The sequence below is a fragment of the Erythrolamprus reginae genome, chromosome 1, assembly GCF_031021105.1.
Source record: "Erythrolamprus reginae isolate rEryReg1 chromosome 1, rEryReg1.hap1, whole genome shotgun sequence".
Lineage (NCBI taxonomy): Eukaryota > Metazoa > Chordata > Lepidosauria > Squamata > Dipsadidae > Erythrolamprus > Erythrolamprus reginae.
Window position 1 is genome coordinate 96000246 of NC_091950.1, and position 23513 is coordinate 96023758.

Consider the following 23513-nt stretch of genomic DNA (forward strand, 5'->3'; position numbering starts at 1 on the left):
TCTCCAAGTGCCAGAAATAGAGATGCTACAAGAAAAATAAGTTTTTAAAACAATAATTGACTTGGGTGTGCTTGTTCTAGTGCAGTGATAGCAAACCTTTTTTTCTCGGGTGCCAAAAGAGCATGCGTGCATGCTATCGCGCATGCGTGAGTGCCCACACTCATAATTCAATGCCCGAGGAGGGCGAAAACAGCTTCTCTCTGGAGCCCAGAAGCGGCCTGTTTCCCAACTTCTGGTGGGCCCAGTAGGCTCGTGTTTCACCCTCCCTAGGCTCTAAAGGCTTCCATGGGGCCAGGGAAGGGTAAAATGCTCTCTCCATCCCCCCCGGAGGCTCTCTGGAAGCCAAAAACACCCTCCCAGAGCCTCTGTGTGGGCCCAAAATCAGCTGGCCAGCACACACATGCACGTTGGAGCTGAGCTAGGGCAACACCTTGCGTGTCAGCAGATATGGTTCTGCATGCCACCTGTGGCACCCGTGCTATAGGTTTGCCATCACTGTTCTAGTACATGGAGGTGATGCATGTTCAGAGCACATTGCAAATTATTGATTGATTAATTGATTGATTGATTGATTGGATTTGTATGCCGCCCCTCTCCGGAGACTCGGGGCGGCTAACAGCAATAATAAAACAGCATATAATAATAATCCAATACTAAAAACAGTTAAAAAACCCATTATTATAAAAAACCAAACATACATACAGACATACCATGCATAAAATTGTAGAGGCCTAGGGGGAAAGAGTATCTCAATTCCCCCATGCCTGGTGGCAGAGGTGGGTTTTAAGCAGCTTACGAAAGGCAAGGAGGGTGGGGGCAATTCTAATCTCTGGGGGGAGTTGGTTCCAGAGGGCCGGAGCCGCCACAGAGAAGGCTCTTCCCCTGGGTCCTTAAAAAATTAACAATTAAGATTTTTAGGAGATTTTAAAGAATAGATACTATAATAATTCTCAGCTACCAAGAAGTAAAATAACTAAAAGTTTTAATAAATAAGACACATTGGAACTATTTTGCATCAGCTTAAATTGGAAGCATCTGGTTTCATTCTGTCTATTTTAATTGATAAAGGCTGCTAATTAGAGGTCCTTCTCATTCATTATTTATCCCCCCGCCCCCTTCATTAACCAGAAATGCCAAAAATTCAAACTGGAAACTTTGCATATAATATTTGTATTCCATTATTAGGCTTTTTTCCTTACTCTAAAGAAAGACGACGGTCATAATCTTTGTGACATCAGGATCCAAGTTTTCTTCTGGCACCAGCAATAGCAATAGCATTTAGACTTATATACTGCTTCACAGTGCTTTACAGCCCTCTCTAAGCTCTCTAAGCTCTAAGCGGTTCACAGAGAGCCAGCATATTGCTCCCCAAAATCTGGGTCCTCATTTTACCAACCTTGGAAGAATGGAAGGCTGAGTCAACCTTGAGCCTACTGAGATTCAATCTGGCTTGCAGTGCTGCACTCTAACCCAGTGATTTTCAACCTTTTTTAAGCCGCGGCACATTTTTTACATTTAAAAAATCCTGGGGCACACCACCAACCAAAATGACACAAAATGACACTCTAAGACAATCTCCTCTCTTTTTCCATCCCTGTCTCCTCCCCCCTTGTGTGTGTGTGTGTGTGTGTATACACACTCTTGAACCATTTCCAAAATTAAGTGAGGGCTGGGGGGGTTTTGCTCTCTTATTCTTTGGGTGCTTTTTTATCATATGTTTAATGTCACTTCTCTCTCTCTTTTGTTTCTCTCTCTTTCCTCTCATTCTCTGCCTCAATCATTTTCTCATTTCTCTTTTTTTCCTCCCTTTTTTGCTCATTTCTCTTGCTCTTTCCCCCTTCCTCTCATTTTCTCTTTCTCTCTCTCACTCTCTCTTGCCTTCTTTCTCTCTCACTCTTGCTTTCTTTCTCTCTGTTTCTCTCTCTCTCTCTCTCTTTCTCTCAGCAAAAAGTTGCGAGATTGGAACCTGAGCTTCCTTCTTCGCGGCACGCCTGACCATATCTCGCGACACACTGGTTGAAAAACACTGCTCTAACCACTGCACCATCAAGGCTCTTATATGTTCCAAAAAAGTGACAAAAAGAGTGAGGGACAAAGGGGAGGAGGATGAAAGGGAGGGGGGAGGAGAGGGAGAGAGGGGGGAGGGAGGGAGAGAGAGGGGGGAGGGGGAGAGAGAGAGAGAGAGAGAGAGAGAAAGAAATGGCTGCTTTCCAATCAAGTTAGATAGCTTGATTACATTTTGCCTTCTTGGTGATTGAAATGTTCATTTATAATACTGATAAATGCATTCATGTGATATATGCGATATATAACTGCCCCGAGTTTTCAGAGAAAAGCGGCATACAAATAATAATAATAATAATAATAATAATAATAATAATAATAATAATAATATATTCCACCTTTTTCCAAGAATTCAGCACAGGATTTGTAAATGGCTCAGACTAGAACATTCCCCATATTCATAATCCAATGAAGTCAAATTATCCATTTTTGTACATGCATATTAGAAGGGGGAAATTATGTCCTCCTCAGCTGCTTTTTGCAGGGACAATTCTCATTCCTATGCTCACCATCATCCATAATGTGACACAGCATCCATCTTTCTGCTTGTTTTCAAATTTAAATGTAAAACCAAGATCTGCATTGTCAGTGCATTGAGGCCAGAACTAGGCTAGGTTTAGTCAACCTGGCCTTTTCTACCCCTGTATGGAAGTTCGGACCGATCATCACGTACCCATGGCGGAAATATCCACCCATTCACCAAACCAGCAACAATGGCCGGCTGTCCATGTCCCCTAACCAGCTTTCTGGTTGCCACAGCTGGCAAAAACCCTCTACAAATGCAAAATGCACACTTCTATTGCGATGGGGTGGGGTGGGGTGGGGTGGAATGGAATGGAATGGAATAGAACAGAACAGAACAGAACAGAACAGAACAGAACAGAATAGAATTCTTTACTGGTCAAGTGTGATTGGACACACAAGGAATCTGAATTTGGTGCAGATGCTCTCAGTGTACATAAAAGAAAAGATACATTTGTCAAGAATCATGAGGTACAACATTTAATGATCGTCATAGGGGTCAAATTAGCAATCAGGAAACAATTGATATTAATAAAAATCTGAAAGATATAAGCAATAAGTTACAGTCATACAGTCATAAGTGGGAGGAGATGGGTGATAGGAATGATGAGAAAAAACTACTAGTAATAGTAGTGCAGACTTAATAAATAGTTTGACAGTGTTGAGGGAATTATTTGTTTAGCAGAGTGATGGCATTCAGGGGGGGGGGAGTGACCCTTTGCATTTCCCACTGCAAATGAACTGTTCTTCCCTGGCATACTGAAATGTCCTGCTTCAGACTTTTGAAGCCTGAGGTAGCAAGGTTCGAAGAATGCTAAATTCATGGGGAGCAATCAATGGGGTATGACTTAATTCACAACAGGAGTTCGCCAGGACCTGCCTGGTACCCTTTCTTCTACCAGGAGGGGGAAAAAAGATTTATTCCCATGCATAGAAGAACAAATGTACCAGGAGGAGAAAGGACATGTGGAATTCTGAATGCTGCTCGCCCTCCCTTTATCTTTTGTGAATCTGGAAGTGGATTAACGTTTGCATCTTGGCCTTGGATAAGTGGAACAAGCCTTTAACACAGGGGTGAAATTCAGCGGGTTCTGGGGAACCGGTAGCAGAAATTTTGAGTAGTTTGGAGAACCGGCAAATACCACCCTGGCTGGCCACAGAGTGGGGTGGGAATGGAGATTTTGCAGTATCCTTCTCCTGCCACGCCCACCGAGCCACGTCCACAGAATCCTGGCCCTAGAAAGCTTAGAACTAAGACGCCTTAAACAAGATCTAAGTATTGCCCACAAGATCATATGCTGCAACGTCCTGCCTGTCGGCGACTACTTCAACTTCAACCACAACAACACAAGAGCACACAACAGATTTAAACTTAATATTAACCGCTCCAAACTTGACTGTAAAAAATATGACTTCAGTAACCGAGTTGTCAAAGTGTGGAACTCATTACCGGACTCCCTAGTGTCATCCCCAAACCCCCAACACTTTACCCTTAGGTTATCCACGGTTGACCTATCCATATTCCTAAGAGGTCAGTAAGGGGTGAGTACAAGTGCACTAGAATGCCTTCCGTCCCCTGTCCTATTGCTCTCCTATATCTCCTATAACTTTCTTCTATTCCTATATCTCTTCTTCTATTCTTTCATTGATATGTTCTATTCCTATATCTTCTCTTCTATTATTTCTTAAATATATTTTACTATGAGTATCTCCTCTATAACCTTCATCATGTATTTTACTATGTGTATATAGATATATACCCACTAAAACCCTCATTGTGTGGTGGACAAAATAAATAAATAAATAAAAGCAAATAAACCGGTAGGGGGAAAATTTTTGAATTTCACCCCAGCTGTAACACCTCAGATTCAAGCATTCTTCAGCCTATGTTTACAGTGTATTAGTTCCTCTTAGCATTTGTTCCCAGCAGGAGCCAATAGAGGGTGCCAAAAGAACAGATATGGCGACAGATTAGCAGAACATCCTTCTTAGCTTGTCTTCCCTCTAACTTGCTATTTGTCCGATTCAGCAGAAGCCTGAATGATTGTTGCTTTTCAAAATTGGGTTTTGCAGTGCAAGAAAGTTACACTTCTCTTTCTCTCTCCCGCCTTCTCATTTTTTTTCTCCACCAATGCGCTGCTTCTTCTACAAAAGCTCATTATCTGTGTCTGATCCTCCCCAGAGCTGTAGCTGAAGAATACCGTGACCTTCTCATGCCCAGGGGAAAAAAGGGGGACAACAAATTGCACTAGCACATGCAGTGCTATTCCCTTTATCAGATACAATTTACAGAAACAAGTGGGAAGCTTCATTGCCTTGCTTGCAACATTCTGATGTGGCAATTAGCATGGTCACCCCAAGCCTGAAAAGTCAAGAGGCAATATAAAAATAATGCAGGCATTTAAAGCAAGAATGCTCTAAACCTGGTTGTATCAACTAATTTACCTGCGAATCCTGCTCTTGGCCTGTTGTTCATTCCCAGTTGCTAATCTAAGCCTCTTTAAAAACTTTTAAAGCTTTTTTAGAGGTTATCGGGAATTAGATTCCCAAACCTAGAAGTAACATTTTTCCCTTAGACTATCCACAATTGACCTCACCAGGTTCCTTAAAGGTCAGTAAGGGGTGAGCATGTGCACTACTGTGCCTTCCATCCCCTGTCCAATTGTCTCTCCTATACTTTATATTATTATTATTTTTATTATTATTTATTAAATTTGTATGCCGCCCCTCTCCGTAGACTCGGGGCGGCTCACAACAATAGTAGCAAAACAATATGTAATACAAATCTAATAATTTAAACTAAAAACCCATAATTTAAAAACATGCACACAACACACCATACATAAACAATATAGGCCTGGGGAAGTTATTTCAGTTTCCCCATGCCTGACGGCAGAGGTGGGTTTTAAGGAGTTTACGAAAGGCAAGGAGGGTGGGGGCAATTCTAATCTCAGGGGGGAGCTGGTTCCAGAGGGTCGGGGCCGCCACAAAGAAGGCTCTTCCCCTGGGACCCGCCAGATGACATTGTTTAGGCGATGGGACCCGGAGAAGGCCAACTCTGTGGGACCTAATCGGTCACTGGGATCGCTGGGATTCGTGCGGCAGAAGATGGTCCCGGAGATATATATCTTTTCTCCCTTTCATATATCCTTTCCTCTACTCTTCATTGACATATTCTATTCTCATATCTTTTCTTCTATCCTTTCCCTTATATTTACTACTATTTACTATTTATATTTACTACTCCCTTATATTTACTACTACACGTTCTTATTCTCTTATTCAATTTGTATTGGACAAAATAAATTAAATAAATAAACATACCTGACCCCCCAAAAAATCTAGGAAACTTTTAGATACCAAGAAAGAGTGGCAATCTGATGTAGTGGTTAAGGCAGTGATGGGGAACCTTTTTTTCCTCAGGCCACGAAAGCACATGCGTGTGTGTGCTGTCGCATGTGCGTGAGTGCCCACACTCATAATTCAATGCTGGGGGAGGGTGAAAATAGCCTTCCTCACCCCTCAGAGGCCCTCTGGAGGCTGGAAACGGCCCATTTCCTGACTTCTGGGCCATTATTCACCCTCCCCTGGCTCCTGGAGGTCCTCTAGAAGCTGAAAATATACTCCCGGAGTCTCTGTACAAGTTGAAAGCTGAGCTAGGGCAACACCTCACGTGCCTTCAGATATGGCTCTGCCTGCCACCTGTGTCACGCATGCCATAGGTTTGTCATCACTGGGTTAAGATATCCATGAGAGAAACAACCTGTAATTAAGGAGAAAGTAATTAAGGAGAAGGTAAGGACAATTAACCAGTTGAACAACTTGCCTTCAAAAGTTGTGGTGATTCATCCCTGGAGATTTTTAAGAAAAGATTGGACAGCCCCTTATATGAAATGGTATAGGCCCCTAATGGCAAACCAATGGCAGCCATGCCACAGATGGCACCCAAAGTCATATTTGAAGGCATATGAGGTCTTCCTCTATGTCAGCTCCAGTGCACATGTGCACAGTGGTTAGCTGATTTCACGCTCCACAGGCTTCAGGAAAGCCTCCTGAGCTTGTGGATGATGAAAAACAGACTCAACAGGCCTACTGGAACGTACTTCCAATAGGCCCATTGGGCACGTTTTTTACCATCCACAGTCTCCAGTGGCTTTTCTCAAGCCTGAGAAGGGCGAAAAACAGCCCAATGGGCCTATGAGAAGTTGGGAGGATAATTACTGAGGAAATGGCAGCATTAATCAAAAGTAATGAGATGGGAGATTTTACAGAAATAAAACAAGCAGCGATAGAAAGTGCTCAGGCAGTAATAGCCTTGGGTTGGAAGGATGCGACAAAATGGACAATGCAAAATTGGTGCCGGTACATGGTGGACCACATTCAATTCGAGATTATGGATAAAAGGATGAATTTGGTTAATGAAACTGATTTGTGACAACTGATGGGACGATGAGACAAGGTGAGATGATATATGGCGAGTAGAATCCGAGACCAAGCTACTGGAAACAAATTGGAATCACTCTATAATATGTAAATAGATATTTTGCTCTTGGGTTAAAATGGTTTATACAAAAAACACCCCCGATTGGTGGTGGGGTATGAATGTTTGTCTGGTGGTGGGCACAATTCACAAAACACTTGTTTCATGTTGTGTGAGTCTTATATTGTAATTAAAACTAATAACAAAAAATTAAAAAAAGAGAAGTCGGGAGGATTCAGTGAGGCCTTGGAGGGCAGTACATCAGGGGGTTGTGCAGGTATGCATGGGGAGGAAGCCATTGCATTATGGGTGTGGACACAAGAACATGCTATCGCGCACTTACACATGTGCCCTTTTGGTACCCGAGCAAAAAAAGTTTCACCATCACTAATATAGGCTCTCCTGCTTGAGTAAGGGGCTGGTGGCCAGGAACCGTGGGGAAAGAGGGAAAAAAGGACGGTTTTGTGTGAACTTCATTTGTCCACCGCTCAATTGAAGTGGGCTGTGAGCACCAGCACCCACCACTTGCTCAAGTGTCAGCCTCCAACTAACACAGCCCAGCTGCAAATAGGCCAATGGCCCAGTAGTGGGCCACAGCACCAGGGCACATGATCCTGGACTATAGAAGACCTCCAAGGTCCCTTCCAGCTCTATTCTCATTACAGTATTAACAAGATGTTGCTAGAATCCAGGAGACTGTAAATTCAAGTCCCATCTTAGGCACAAAGCCTTTTGGATGACCTTGGGCCAGTCATTGTTTTTCAGCTCTAGGAAGGCAGCAATGGCAAATAACTTCTGAAAAATCTTACAAAGCAGCAGGAACTTATCCAGGCAATGGGCAAGATATCGTCCTCTAAAGATGCTTTCCAAATTCTTTTTTAAAAGCATATCCTGATGACATTACCTTTGCCTAATCCCCAGCCTATACCTCAGGCAGCTTAGTATTGAACATTTGTCTGTATAATGCCTGGCCAGTTCTGTGTAATTTGTCTGTATAACTTTTGGCCATTCAACTCAACAAACTGTGCAAAGGATAACACTGCCATACATCAAAAACATCTCAGAAATGATAGCAAGCTATTACAATTACCTGGCATCACCGACTAAAGCTCTCCAAAACATCCTAAGTAAACAAAATGATCCAGCAGCTTCAGAAGAAAAACAGGTGTTATTTAAAATATAAAGTATAAGGACTGCCACTATGTAGGACAAACAGAAGACTCACAGAGCACATCTGTGAATACCAACTAGCAGCTAGAAGACATGATGAAAACACTTTGATCTCTCAACACATGGACAGACTTAACCATAGTTTCTTAGTCTAGGAAGCTAACACTGGAAACTGCGAGCATCCTGGACCAGGGGTAGGCAAAGTTGGCTCTTCTATGGCATGTGGACTTCAACTCCCAGAATTCCTGAGCTAGCATGATTGGCTCAGGAATTCTGGGAGTTGAAGTCCACAAGTCATAGAAGAGCCAGCCGTGCCTATCCCTGTCCTAGACTAAGACAAGTGCAAAAATGCTAGAGAATTCCTGGCACTCAGGCAAATCCGCATCAATAGGCTGATTGTAGAGCACATCCACATACCATTCAAAAGAGAAGATCCAAAAGCCGAAAGAGAAACAAAAAGGCAAAACACTTCTTCACCAGCAATCAACACCCAGATTTGCAGAGACTAATTCCAGGATTAACATTAGACCAGGAATTGCTAAACAAACTTAATGGTAGACAACAGTCCATTTCCTCTTTTGGCACAAGTGACGGATTGGCAGGGTAGAGCTGCTCCAAGGTTCTGATCTATCACTAGGGTTATTTTGGGAAGTGGGCAGAGACATGTTCAAAAATAGCCAACTGACAGGTTACAGGTGTGATCCATCTCTGCACTTCCAACTTGTTGCCTGGGCAATTTGAAAGGTGACAAAAGCTTGCTCTTCTAGGTGCCCATCTACGCTCATTCAACCTTGCCCATTATACATACAGAAAAGCAATTGAAACAGTAGGAAAGAAAAGAAGTCAAGAATCCACTAATCACTTTGCTAAGCATGTCCTACATTAAAACTGCAAGAACAGCACCACTCACCAACCTCATTACTGAAAGAAACTCCGTTGCTAATCACCATATTAAGACTGTCTAGCCACTACGGATCAATCACATGGCGTGATCAAATCAGGTGTCCTAACATTACTTTCTATAGAGTGCAAAAAATAAACAAATAGACACACTTTTTAAAAAATGCACTAAGGAGTCCAATATCAATAATTATGAGTTTAAAATTATAAGAAACAGATGTAACATATTCTAAAATCAGAGATCTTTGATTTGTTGGGGTTAGATTTTCCATAATTGTTATGTTATTATATGTTTTTAATTATATATTATGTTATTGATATTTTTAAAAGTTTGTTCTGTTGTTGATAAAACTGAACAATGGATGAGCCTGTATAAAAAACTCCACTTTTGTGTAATACATATTTAAAATTGCAAGGGTTTGCAAGGCTGCTTAAACATCAGGTTCAAACTGAAAGCAGAACAGACTATCTGTCTCATAATATTGGAAATGGAAGTAAATTCTTAATATAATTTGCCAGAAATTCAGAGGTTCTAATCTAAAACATAACTCTATATTAAATTCACAGTGGAATACTGTAAATCCAATTTCATTTTCATTCAACACGCACACATATGGCAATTAATACATAGGCCCAGTGATACAATTAAAAGCCTGGACAATCAAAGCTCCTATGTTACATAGAAACATAGAAGACTGACGGCAGAAAAAGACCTCATGGTCCATCTAGTCTGCCCTTATACTATTTCCTGTATTTTATCTTACAATGGATATATGTTTATCCCAAGCATGTTTAAATTCAGTTACTGTGGATTTACTAACCACGTCTGCTGGAAGTTTGTTCCAAGGATCTACTACTCTTTCAGTAAAATAATATTTTCTCATGTTGCCTTTGATCTTTCCCCCAACTAACTTCAGATTGTGTCCCCTTGTTCTTGTGTTCACTTTCCTATTAAAAACACTTCCGTCCTGAACCTTATTTATACACCTCAACTTTTAAGAAAAGTAGGAAAAGATAACAAAAGTCCCCAGACAGATTATTTTAGACTTCAGCATAGCTTTAAAGTCCCAGGAAGAAAAAGTATTGCCCAACAGCTGGATGTAATGGGTCTGACCCTTGGCACTTGTGGGGATCCTAGCAACAGCAGAAAATGCAAATGTAAATTGGTATATTTTTCTCTCTCCATAATATTTATTAATGTGACAAAGAATATTGGAGTCTGATGTTTCTATAAAAATGTAATGATTATCAGTTTGTAAAAAAAAATCTAAACAGAATTAACATACATATGCCTCTAAAAATATGAACTAACCACAAAGCTACATTCATTTTCGCAACATTTATTCTTCTCCATATATTAATGGGTAGTTTTAAATCTATTAGTTTCCTAATTAATAGATTTTACACTATTGAAATATTCAGTTATAGTAACAAAGATGCTTTTCCTGAAATAATTATTCAGCAATATTTAAGAAATCCCAAAATCTCACTTTGTATATTTTATCAGTATTGTTACTGACAGCTTGAATCAATCCCCTTTTCATTGAAGATTATGAGTTTTAATCAGTTAATCTGTTCCAGAAATGGTGTTTTTCAACTGTCTGGTCTAGGGCTGAGAGAAAGTGATTGCCCCCAAATTATCCAATCAATTTTCATGATATCAGGCCCAAGCCCAGAGATGAACAGTGACATCCAATCAAGTTCAGTTCTTTATTTGCTTACATCTAATGGGCAGAATCTTGCCATACTAAAGTTATGACCTTCTAACCTACTAAAGATATTCTAAGAGAGTCTAGTGTTAGACTACACCAGGGGTCCCCAAACTTTTTACACAGGGGGCCAGTTTATTGTCCCTCAGACTGTTGGAGGGGCGGACTATAAAAAAAACCTATGAACAAATCCCTATGCACACTGCACAAATCTTATTTAAAGTAAAAAACAAAATGGGAACAAATACAATATTTAAAATAAAGAAGTAATTAAATAATTAAGTAATAAAGTAATTTATACTTCTTTATTAACAAGTAAATTTAAACTTAAATCAACAAACTCCCTCCATTTCTCCTTCCTTCCTTCCTTCCTTCCTTCCTTCCTTCCCTCCCTCCTTCCTCTCCATTTCACTCTTCCCTCTCTCTTTTCTTCCTTCTCTCTCATTTGTTTCATTTTCCTCTCCCTCGTTTTCTCTCCATCATTTTCTCATTTTTCTCTTTTCTCTCTCTCTCTCTTTCCATCTATCCCCCTTTCTTTCTTCCTCTCTATCTCTCCCTCTTCCTCTCTCTCTTTCTTTCTCTGTCCCTCTCTATCTTTCTCTCTTTCTCTCACTCATTCTCTTTCTCTCTCCCTCTTTGTATCTCTCACTCTTTCTCTCTCTCCCTCTCTCTCTATCTCGCTCCTATCCTCCCCGCCCCTTGCCTCTGTACCGCCTCCTCACTCAGCAGCAGACCGCGGTGAGTTGACAGGAAATTCGGGAGCTTATTATATCTATTGATAAAATCTCGTGGGCTGCTGAGGGCCGGATAAATTGCCTCAGCGGGCCGCATCCGGCCCCCGGGCCGTAGTTTGGGGACCGCTGGACTACACGGTTACTACGAATCTCTTTTCCCCTTCCCCATCCAACTTGATCAATAATCGGGGCCTCTCTGAACAAAGCGGAAGAATTTTACAACCAATATGTTAGTAATGAAGAAGAACTGGAAGAAATGAAAGAAAGAGATTCAAGATAGGCAGAGAAGCAAAAGAAAATACAGTGATACCTCGTCTTACAAACCCGTCATACAAACTTTTCGAGATACAAACCCGGGGTTTAAGATTTTTTTGCCTCTTCTTCCAAACTATTTTCACCTTACAAACCCAAGCCGCAGCCACTGGGATGCCCCACTTCCGGACTTCTGTTGCCAGCGAAGCGCCCATTTTTGCGCTGCTGGGATTCCCCTGAGGCTCCCCTCCATGGGAAACACCACCTCCGGACTTCCGTGTTTTTGCGATGCTGCAGGGGAATCCCAGCAGCGCAAAAACGGGCGCTTTGCTGGCAATGGAAGTCCAGAGGTGGGGTTTCCCAGCGAGGGGAGCCTCAGCGAAATTGCAGCATCACAAAAACACAGAAGTCCGGAGGTGGGGTTTCAAGGACTTCCATGTTTTGTGATGCTGCAATTTCGCTGAGGCTCCCCTCGCTGGGAAACCCCACCTCCGGACTTCCATTGCCAGCAAAGCACCCATTTTTGCACTGCTGGGATTCCCCTGCTGGGATTCCCCTGCAGCATCACAAAAACACAGAAGTCTGGAGGTGGGGTTTCCCATGAAGAGGAGCCTCAGGGGAATCCCAGCAGCACAAAAAAGGGCGCTTCAGCTGGCAAAAGGGGTAATTTTTGGGCTTGCACGCATTAATCGCTTTTCCATTGATTCCTATGGGAAACATTGTTTCGTCTTACAAACTTTTCACCTTACAAACCTCATCCCGGAACCAATTAAGTTCGTACGACGAGGTATCACTGTACTTCAAATTAAAGAGAGGGGGAATGGAAAAGAAGATAAAGCAGAGAATCTTGAAAGTAGACCCAAAAAATCAAAAGAAGTTAGAGCAACAAGAAGTACAAGACCGAGGTACAGATAGAGAGATGCAGGAAGAGCTAAAAATGTTATCTCTCAATATTAATGGACTAAACTCACCCTTGAAAGGAAGGAAATAGTTAATAAATTAAAGAGATTAAATTTGGGCATAAGAGCAATACAGGAAGCAAGAAAATCAAAAGCAACTGTTGGACTATTCTAAATTAGGGAACATATATGTTTCATTAGCACACACACACACACACACAAAGAGAGGAGTAGTGTTATATATTAAAGAGGCAATTTCGGCTAAGCAAATTTATAAGGACGAGGAAGGAAGAAACTTGATTGTAGAAATAAAAATAAATCAGAAAAAGATTTTATTAGTAGAAATTTATGCCCCGAATGGAGGACAAGAGCGATTCTATAGGAAATTGCATAACCAGGATGCTTCAATAGCAGACTTTAGCTCTCCTGCATTGTTTGGTCTCATGTCTCTCATCTTTCTCTTGGCAATGCCCCATAGACTCTCTATGCGGAAACGTTTGCATCTCATTTGGAAACCAAGGACCCAGAGTATGGAGGAAGAATGGAAAGGCACACACAGCAAGATGCTTGAAGCCAGTGTGAAGTTTCCACAGTCTGTTTTGATTTGGGGAGCCAAGTCATCTGCTGGTGTTGGTCCACAGTGCTTCATTAAGTCCAGGGTCAATGTGGCCGTCTACCAAGAGATTTTGGAGCACTTCATTCTTCATTCTGCAGACGAGCTTTATGGGGATGCTGACTTCAATTTTCCAGCAGGACTTGGCACCTGCCCACACTGCCAAAAGTACCAAAACCTGGTTCAATGACTGTGGGGTTACTGTGCTTGATTGGCCATCAAACTCATATGACCTGAAAATCTATGGGGCATTGCCAAAAGAAAGATGAGAGACATGAGACCGAACAATGCAGAAGAGCTGAAGGCCACTATTGAAGCATCCTGGTCTTCCATAAAACTTCAGCAGTGCCATAGGCTGATAGCGTCCATGCCACATTGCATTGAGGCAGTAATTGTTGCAAAAGGGGCCCAAACCAAGTACTGAGCACATATGCATTCTTATATTTTTCAGAGGTCCGATATTGTTCTATGTACATTTTATTGATCGCATGTAATATTCTAATTTTCTGAGAGGGTGGATTTGGGGTTTTCATGAGCTGTACTCCATAATCATCACAATTATGATAAATCACGTCTTGAATTATCTTGCCTTGCATGTAACGAGTCTCTCTTATATATTACGTTTCATCTTTTAAGTTGTATTACTGAAATAAATGAACTTTTGCACAAGTATTCTAATTTTTCAAGTTTCGCCTGTAAGCTTGATACATCTTCACAAAACCAGACTATGCAGGACGTTATATTGCCACACTTTCTAACATACTACATGCTTAAATTGCAGACAAATTGTTTGCATCTACTTTTAACAAAGGTACAAGCTTATTATTCCAATTGCAGAATAACTGGCTTCACAAAATGATAAGGATAGACTGCATTTTCAAAAGATTAATTATCTAATCATAATAAAATAGAGGCCAAGATTTCTTTATATTTTAAAAACTAGTCTGTAGGGGATTTATTAGTTTTGTAGAACTATATCTAACCCTTTCTGCAACTTTAAGGATATGTTTAAGTCTTTCAAATGCCTAGAGAAATCCTTGGAAAATCCGCTTAGTTTTAAAACTTTCATTCTGTTCGTCATCTTGAAATCATATAACTTAGTTTAAAAATCCAAAAATTGAAAATTGATTGTTCCCAAGTCATCTGAATTATATCTAAGGACTATTTATTGTAGATATATAATTATGCAGTATTGTTTTCTTCCTTGTCCCCTATAAATGTTCTTAATATGAAGATTAATGAATAAATATTCTGTTTAAGAAGCATTTAATTGTTCAAGTTCCAACTTAACAGACCTGAATATGTAATAAAATGCCAAATGCATTAAGTGTGTAAAGTATCTTTCTCCTCTTATCTCCAGTTTTGGATAGTCTACGAAACAAATGAAATGATTCTAAATACAAGAAGGATTTTTTTTTCTGTCCAAAACTAGCAGATCCAGACAGAGGTGTCAAGGATCTAAAGCATTTCTCCTCGGTTTGAATCTAAGTACTGCACACCTAATGATCAATTAGAATGGATTTGAAAAGGCTGTTCTAAGTTTGGGTCTGCAATTACAGAACACCATTAATCAGGTCAGGTAAAGATCAAGGAATTTGAATTAATTAAATGTGCAAAGTTCATTTAATTTTTACTACAATTTGGGATGGGGGAGGCTTACAGTGTTACATACACTGGCTAGTTTACAGTTTAACGTGTTCTATAATTTCAGAAAATGGGCTGAGTAACCTGGCTAGTGTTGCATGAATACAACTAACATCAAAACCAGTTACATTCCCTTTAATATTAATTGACATCTTTGGTGTAAATTGCTAAAAAAAAACCCACTAGAAGTGGCAAGCAAAATCTACTAAGAATATGTCTTACTAAATTCAAGAATGAATATGTCTGGTTTGCCCAGTGTCTCCAGTAGCAAATTAACCAGAGACACAGAACATATGTCAGATTTGCCAACATATTGACAGTCAAAGTAAAACCTTGCATCCTAATTCAGGGTTGACAAGCTTGCAAAGAACCATTGGATTCCATAATTATCTGTAACTGGAACATTGCTTCAACTTTTTTGGCCATATTTTTATTTCTATTTTTATTTTTAATTTTACCAATCTTATGTTAGATAATATATATAAGTATATACATAATTTCAATACATTAAATGAATAAAAGGAAAAGGGAACATTAGAACAGGGATGGTAGATAGGCAGGTGCACTTATGTATATCCCTTACAGACCTCTGGAATGGGGTGAGGTCAACAGTAGATAGTTTAAGGTTAAAATTTTGGGGGTTTGGAGATGAAACCACAGAGTCAGGTAGTGTATTCTAGGCACTGACTGTTGCTGAAGATGCCCTTCCGTTTAAGTTTATATCCATTATGTGCTCATGTATTGGTGTCGTTGAAACTGAAATAGTCATGGACAAGTAGGACATTGTAGCAGATAATTTTATGAACTACACTTGGGTCATACTGAAGGCAGTGTAGTTCTAAGTTGTCTAAGCCCATGTTTGCTCCAGCAACAGACCACAAAGAACACATCACATACAAAATCTCACTTAACTAATTAAGGACTACTAATGAGCTTTCTTAGTAATCGTCAAACACAAGTACAATTTAAAGTAGTCTTCTCTGAACCCCGGCTGTTAATTCAACTTCATTAATAGCCAGCACCAGTCTATGAAATAAAAACTCAAGGCTGAGTAAATAGTCTTGTACATATCAGCAAGCTTACGGTTGGCAAAATGCCCAGAAGCACTTTGCAGGAAAAATGACAAGAGAGAGAACAAGAGCTGATCAGAGCCAAGACATGAAGGAATATGAACAAATGTTGTTTTCTGCAGATTGTTTCATTCATCGTCATCCCTTAAATAGGCATGGGGAATGTCCAATTAGCCCCAAGCCTTACTCCTAAGGAGACCTCCTCTTGAGAAACTATTCCTGCCATTTGGCAGCTCTGTGTGACTATGCATGGAGAATAGGCACCTCCTCTTCTTCCTCATCACTGATTGGAACTTCTGGAGGTTCCGAAGGCTCTAGCTGAATCTCCGCCTCTGACACTGAGTCCACTCCAGCAACCTCACTGTCCAACATCCTCATCCGTCCCGCTGGCCGTAGTTTGGGGACCGCTGGTCTAAAGGTAAGGTTTTGAGGGTTTGGTGACAAAACCTCTGAGTCAGGTAGTGAGTTCCAGGTTTTAACCTCTCAGTTGCTAAAGTCGTATTTTCTACAGTCAAGTTTGGGGCAGTTCACTGTGAATTTGTATCTGTTGTATGCCTGTGTATTATTGTGATTGCAGCTGAAGTAGTCATTGACAGGAAGGACATTGTAGCAGATAATTTTATGAGCTATGTTTAGATTGTGCCAAAGGCGACGTAATTCTAAGCTTTCTAAGCCCAGGATTTCAAGTCTGGTTGGGTAAGGTATTCTGTTGCAAGTAGAGGAGTGGAGGGCTCTTCTAGTAAAGTATCTCTGGACACTTTCTAATGGATTTATGTGTGGGTTCAGATGAGCCATATTCAAGGATTGATCTGGTGAATGTTTTGTATGCTCTGGTAAGTAGTGTGATATTACCAGAGAAGAAACTAAGTAGCATTAGGTTAACAACTCTTGAAGCCTTTTTGGCAATGTTGTTGAAATGAGCTTTGGTGCTTAGGTCATTTGATATAAGTATTCCAAGATCTTTGACAGAGTGAGGACCATCTGCAAGGTCTTCACTTCACTGATATTCCCAACTATTTTGAAGAAGCATATTCCTTCCACTTCTTAAATAAATGAATGTGATACATACATGTAGTATAAAGTCAACTAATCCTAACAACAATTTACTATAAACTAGTAAATATTCGAACCCCCCGCAATTGGCGGTGGTGGTGATGGTTATTGTCGGTCGGGTGATGGGCACTCGCACTGTGCACTGTTTTATGTTTGTTTTATATAACCATATTTACAAAATCAATAAAAATATATTTTAAAAAAACAGCAGCAGCATGAGATTGTCATGGTGGAACATCAGCAATACATGAGATGGTCACTTTCCCAGAGCAGGACTCAGGAGTATATATGTCAGTTCCTCACCTTTGCTTGGCTTAACTAAGCTGCTAGGCTGGGACACAGCTATAGTCTCTCTGTCACATGATATGGCTTAGCTAGATAAGAACATTAATTGCAAATTATACTGAAGCCTTATTAAACATCTAATTGCCCTCTATCAGTGTGAAGGTGCAAATCCCTTTTATGCCCATTGCAGTTTAAAGCTATTGTGTCTTCTTAGTGTCCTTTCTATGGCAGCAATGGCCTCCACCTGCCTTTTAGATACCGTCCAACTGAGCATGTCAAGATCTTAAACAGCTGTTATGGTTTTGCAGCTGTTTCCTTTCAGTTGGTTTTGTTGTATCCTGTAATGGCTACCTTGTATCTCTGTAAATAGTTTGTTCCTTGCTAAAGCGCTGTCTGAGCTGGAAATCAGGAAGTCGCTCCTGATTGGCTCAGACACGCCCTGCTCTTGCTTTGGCGGGAACCGCAAATGTATAAAAGAAGCGGTTTCTCCCAAGCAGAGCAGACGGTACTCGCTGAAAGTCACTTACCTATGCTGAGCTGAATAAAAGTACCGTTCTAAACAACCCTGCCTCTGGGTTTACTTCACTGGCGACGACGGACGAAAGAAACTACGCGTGCAACATGAACAATCTCCAGATCGGCCGGGCTCCTGAGTTCTTCGACCCAGAAAAGACTTCCTGGGACGACTACCTAGCCAGCTTTGAAATCTTCCTTGAAGCAGCAGGAATACAGGACGCCGACGCCGATCGAAGACGGGCCATTTTCCTAAATTACTGCGGTCCAGAAATCCGCGCCCTCGCCCAGACTCTCACCGACCCGCTGCCGGCAAGATCCGTCGCATGGGACGTCCTACAAGACAAGCTCGCGAGCCATTTCAGGCCAACAAAACCAGCCATGGTTTTCCGGCACCAGTTTTCGAGAATGGCTCAGCGCGAAGCGGAATCAATCAACCAATTTGCAACACGACTTCGAACGGTGCTTGCGAAATGCAAGTTTGACAACCCGGAAGTTCGCCTCACCGATGCCTTAGTTTTTGGCATGAGAAACGCCGCGATCAGGAATAAACTCCTCACCGAAGACGAACCGACCCTACAAACAGTGATTAAGCTAGCGCAAACCGCAGAGGTCGCCGACGCCGCTGCTAAAGAGCTGATAGATCACGAAAAGAAAGAAGTCATCGCCAAGATAGACTCCACGTTCTTCCGCGCCGAAGACCCAGATGACCGCAGCCCACCAGCTCGCAACGAGGACAGCTGTTTCCTGCTGCAAGACCAGCCGAGACAACACAGACTTCCTCACCCCGCCACCCCCTGCGCCGGCTGCCGAGGAAACCATCAGCGCCAACGTTGCCCTTTCCGGGACGCCATATGCCGCCGCTGCAACCGACGGGGCCACATCGCCGAAGCCTGCAGAGCATCTGCACCAGAGGAAACCTTCTCCACACCGCGCCACCAACGACCCCAAAATCAAACACCTCAACCGCGAGAAAACCGACCTTTTCATTTTTCGAGCCGTAAGAACTACTCAGCCGCTAACCGCGACTACTCAAGAGGTAACACTCAATTTTCCGTGAATACCACGGCAACTGAAAATGGGGGCAAGATTGTTATTTCTTTACTTTTAAATAACAAGCCATGTTCTATGGAACTTGACACGGGGTCTAAATACACCATTATGCCGTGGGAAAAACTTAAATTGTACATGCCTAGCCTGTCTAAATCTGAGCTATTGCAAACCTCGTTGGTAATTAGAGATTTTCAAGGGGGGATAATCTCTGTTCTGGGCAAAGTGAATGTACCTATCGTATTTAAGAATGTTAAATGTACCCTACCCATGATTGTTGTTACAGGGGCTAAACACTCTCTCCTGGGGTTGGCTTGGATGGAACCTTTGGGAATTGAAATTTCTGGTATTTGCAATGTTAACTGTGATAGCATGCCTAACTTTTTACAAGAGTTCCCTGAAGTGTTTAGCCCCACCTTGGGGTCATATAAAGGCCCCCCTATCTCGTTTTCCATCGATCCCAAGGTCCCACCTGTCCGGCTCAAACCTCGCAGGGTACCCCTTCCACTACTCCCCAAACTTGACCTGCAGCTGGATAAGCTCATAAGCCAGGGCATTTTAGTTCCTGTGGAGCAGGGACCATGGGAAACACCCATAGTCACCCCTCTGAAACCGGATGGCTTCTTAAGAGTTTGCGCTGACTATAAATCTACGCTAAATAAGGCCCTCCAACACCACCCTTACCCCATTCCAGTAGTACAACAACTCCTGCACTCCCTGGGGGAAGGGAAAAGGTTTGCAAAGATCGACCTCGCCCAGGCTTATCAGCAACTGCCGGTCGATGAAGCGACAGCAAACGCGCAAACGATTGTGACCCACAGGGGTGCCTTTAAATGTACCATATTACAGTTTGGAGTAAGCATAGCCCCAGGGATATTCCAAAGCATAATGGAAAGATTGTTATCAGGGATTAAAGGGGCCATTCCCTATTTTGATGACATCTTAATTGCAGGGGAAAACCAAGAACAGCTCAACAAAAGGATTAGGGAAGTACTCCAGAGACTTCAAGACAAAGGATTGAGAATCAAGCCTGATAAATGCGTTTGGGGAACCAACAGTGTAGAATTCCTAGGGTACAAAATAGACAGGGAAGGTATCCACCCCACCACTGAGAAACTGAGAGCTATTAGAGAAGCCCCAGAGCCACAAAATAAGACTGAATTGCAAGCTTTTTTAGGCCTTCTTAACTTTTACTCCGTTTTTTTAAAACAGAAGGCAACAGCAGCAGAGCCTCTACACCGTTTGCTACAGAAAGAAACCCCTTGGACATGGGGGAGAACTGAACACAAAGCCTTTGTACAAATAAAACAATTATTGACCTCTAAAAGTGTGGTAGTCCAGTATAGTACTTCGCTACCTATCAGGCTTACGTGCGACGCCTCCCCGTACGGCGTGGGAGGAGTCTTGGCTCACGTTTTGCCTAACAAAACAGAGGCCCCAATTGCTTTCTTTTCCAGAACGATGACCAATACCGAAAGGAACTATAGCCAGCTAGATAAGGAGGCTCTAGCTCTAGTGGCAGGAGTAAAAAAGTTTCATAATTACCTTTTTGGGAGGAGTTTTGAATTGGTTACCGACCACAAGCCCTTATTAGGCCTCTTAGCCCCCAACAAGCCTACTCCTCCATTTATGTCCCCCAGATTAATCAGATGGGCCCTTTTCCTCTCAGGATACCAGTACGAGCTCATCCATAAAGGGGGTAAAACCATCAACCACGCAGATGGCCTCAGTAGGTGCCCCATGGCAGAGCTAGTGGAGGACCCTGCCCCTTCTGCGGATGTCTTAATGATAGAGCTCGAAGACAACCCACTAACTACTGCAAGGGAAGTGGCTGCACATACGCAGCAAGATCCAATCCTAAAACAGGTGGTTAACTGTGTACTAAAAGGATGGCAATATGATTCTGTGAAACCTGAATTGTGTGACTTCAAAACCAAAAGACTTGAATTGTCATATGTAAAAGGTTGTCTATTGTGGGGGGATAGAGTGATCGTTCCTAAAAGCCTAAGGGAAAAGGTACTTGAAATGTTACATGTGGGCCATCCTGGGATTGTCAGGATGAAAGGCGTAGCTAGAGGGCATTTATGGTGGCCAGGTTTGGATGCTGATATTGAAAATTGGGTAGCCAAATGTGACCCATGCCAAGAATCACGGCCTAACCCCCCCCCCCAAAACAACTCCAGCAGAGTGGGAGCAACCTGCAGGGCCCTGGTCACGGGTCCATATTGATTTTGCAGGGCCAGTGGGGTCACAATATTTCCTAATAGTGGTTGATGCATTTTCCAAATGGGTGGAAATCATAGCAATGAACAACATAACCACAAGTGCCACCATCAAGGTTTTGCGCAGACTGTTCGCTACCCATGGTTGCCCCGATATCCTAGTGTCTGACAATGGGCCTCAATTAACGGCCAGGCAGTTTGAATTATTTTTAGATAACCTAGGGGTCAGACATGCACTCATCTCACCTTACTCGCCCTGGGCTAATGGGTTGGCGGAACGTTATGTTCGCGTGGCTAAGGAAGCATTACGCAGGTCAGGCCCAGGAGATGTACAACAGAATTTGGACCAGTTCTTGTTAACCCAGCACATTACCCCAAACTCTCACACGCACGTGAGTCCTGCAGAGTTACTAATGGGAAGGAAATTAAGGTCCCCACTAGATAGGTTACACCCAAGGTTTTGTACTAATGACCCAATATATGTAAACCCGGAAAGACAAATGTATTTGGGACAAAATGTACAGTATTTGTAAAAAAAATTGATGGAGGTGTAAACTGGATGAAAGGAATTGTTGTTAAACAGACTGCTCCAAAAACATATTTGGTGAAACTGGAGGATGGTCGAATGTGGAAACGGCACATTGATCACATTCGGAAACGCATGGGAAACCCCCTGGAGCAAACCGCTGACAAAAACTCTCCCATTCCAGCAGACTGTAACTCGCAACCCGATTTACTAGACATTCAAATGGACTTATCGGGCCAGGGGGGATCCTCCAGCGACGCCGAACCATCGTCCTCCTCCGAAGCCATCGTCGTGCCGGCCAGGCCAAATCAACAGGCTGGAGCCCCAACTAGGCCCCAGCCGAGCCGAGGGAACAACAGCGAGCCAACCTCCACCGCCGATAGCGAGGACGCAACTGAACTGCGCAGGTCGGAGCGAGCCTCGCGGCGACCCAACAGATTGGACGACTTCGTCACATGGCTTTCATGATGGATGCATCCAACTAAGGAGGGAGGGGTGTTGTATCCTGTAATGGCTACCTTGTATCTCTGTAAATAGTTTGTTCCTTGCTAAAGCGCTGTCTGAGCTGGAAATCAGGAAGTCGCTCCTGATTGGCTCAGACGCGCCCTGCTCTTGCTTTGGCGGGAACCGCAAATGTATAAAAGAAGCGGTTTCTCCCAAGCAGAGCAGACGGTACTTGCTGAAAGTCACTTACCTATGCTGAGCTGAATAAAAGTACCGTTCTAAACAACCCTGCCTCTGGGTTTACTTCAGGTTTGCTGCAGTTTTGCCTTGAAATACTGTAAAGTGGTATAAATCCATTATTACAGTCACATGTTTATCTTTACCTGATGATTGGGGGATAGCATCCTAACAGATAATACATATGCCCACCATTAATGTGATGATCAAGATGACTTTGAGCAAAATTACCAGCCAAGAAAGGTGCAGGAAAAAGCCTATATTAACCTACTTACAAGGAGATTCAACTTTAGTAATTGAGCTTCCTATTTTATCTTACCTTTGAAATTATTAACATCTTACCCTTCTGTAATTGACCAAACTGCCACTTCTCTTTCGCTCACAACAGATTAAAAACAAATCACAGGTCCTTTTCAATCAGCCTGCTTGATAGGGTCAAAGGGATGGACTTTAATATGAGCAGCTAACGCCAATTAGGGAAGGATTAAGGAGAAAGAGTTTGAAACTGAAACAATCCTGGGGTTGAAATCAACTCATTCTTAAGACACCTGCTTTACAAATAGACAGAAGAAAATTAATAGATTTAAGAGGTTTCAGAGGTTGCCACACATCTACAGGACTGGCCAGCAATGTATCAAAGGCGAACAAGATTTTTGTTCTAGTTACAGTCTATCCTTTGTACTGTTACATTTAAAACCATTTCTCCTGGAAAACTGCCAATCAGCAATATTAGTCTTCTGTTCTCTGAGCCAAAGTATTTTGAGTCTCCAATTTCCCCCCCTATCACCTATATTCTGTTGCTGTTTGCTTCTTAGTCTATTTTATCTTAGCCTTTCTTATACAAGAAAAAAATTGTGTTAAGTCTTTGATAAGCCAAAAATCAGAAGGCTGGTAGCATCTTTGCTAACTACCAAATTTTATTAAAAGGCATTAAGCTTTTGTGAGCTGCCGCTCATTTCCTCTGGTGCATAAAGTGACTAGACCAGTGGTTCCCAATCTTTTTTTGCCCATGCCCCATCTCAGCATCTCTAAAATCCTGACCCCTACCCCCACCCCATGACCTATAAGTCTTACTATTCAAAAAGTGAAGTCCTACTCATGTGGAGGAAGCCTAAAGGGCCATTAA

The 23513-nt window shown here is 42.1% G+C and overlaps 1 protein-coding gene across 1 annotated transcript in view; it reads right to left on the bottom strand.

The window, feature by feature from the left end:
• CREB3L1 (cAMP responsive element binding protein 3 like 1) overlaps positions 1-22748 on the bottom strand; it is a 236034-nt gene extending 213286 nt beyond the window's left edge. The window contains exon 1 of the mRNA XM_070760498.1: positions 22730-22748. The gene's annotated coding sequence lies outside the window, so the exon portion shown is untranslated. The remainder of the gene's footprint in view (positions 1-22729) is intronic.
• Positions 22749-23513: the final 765 nt, after the last annotated feature.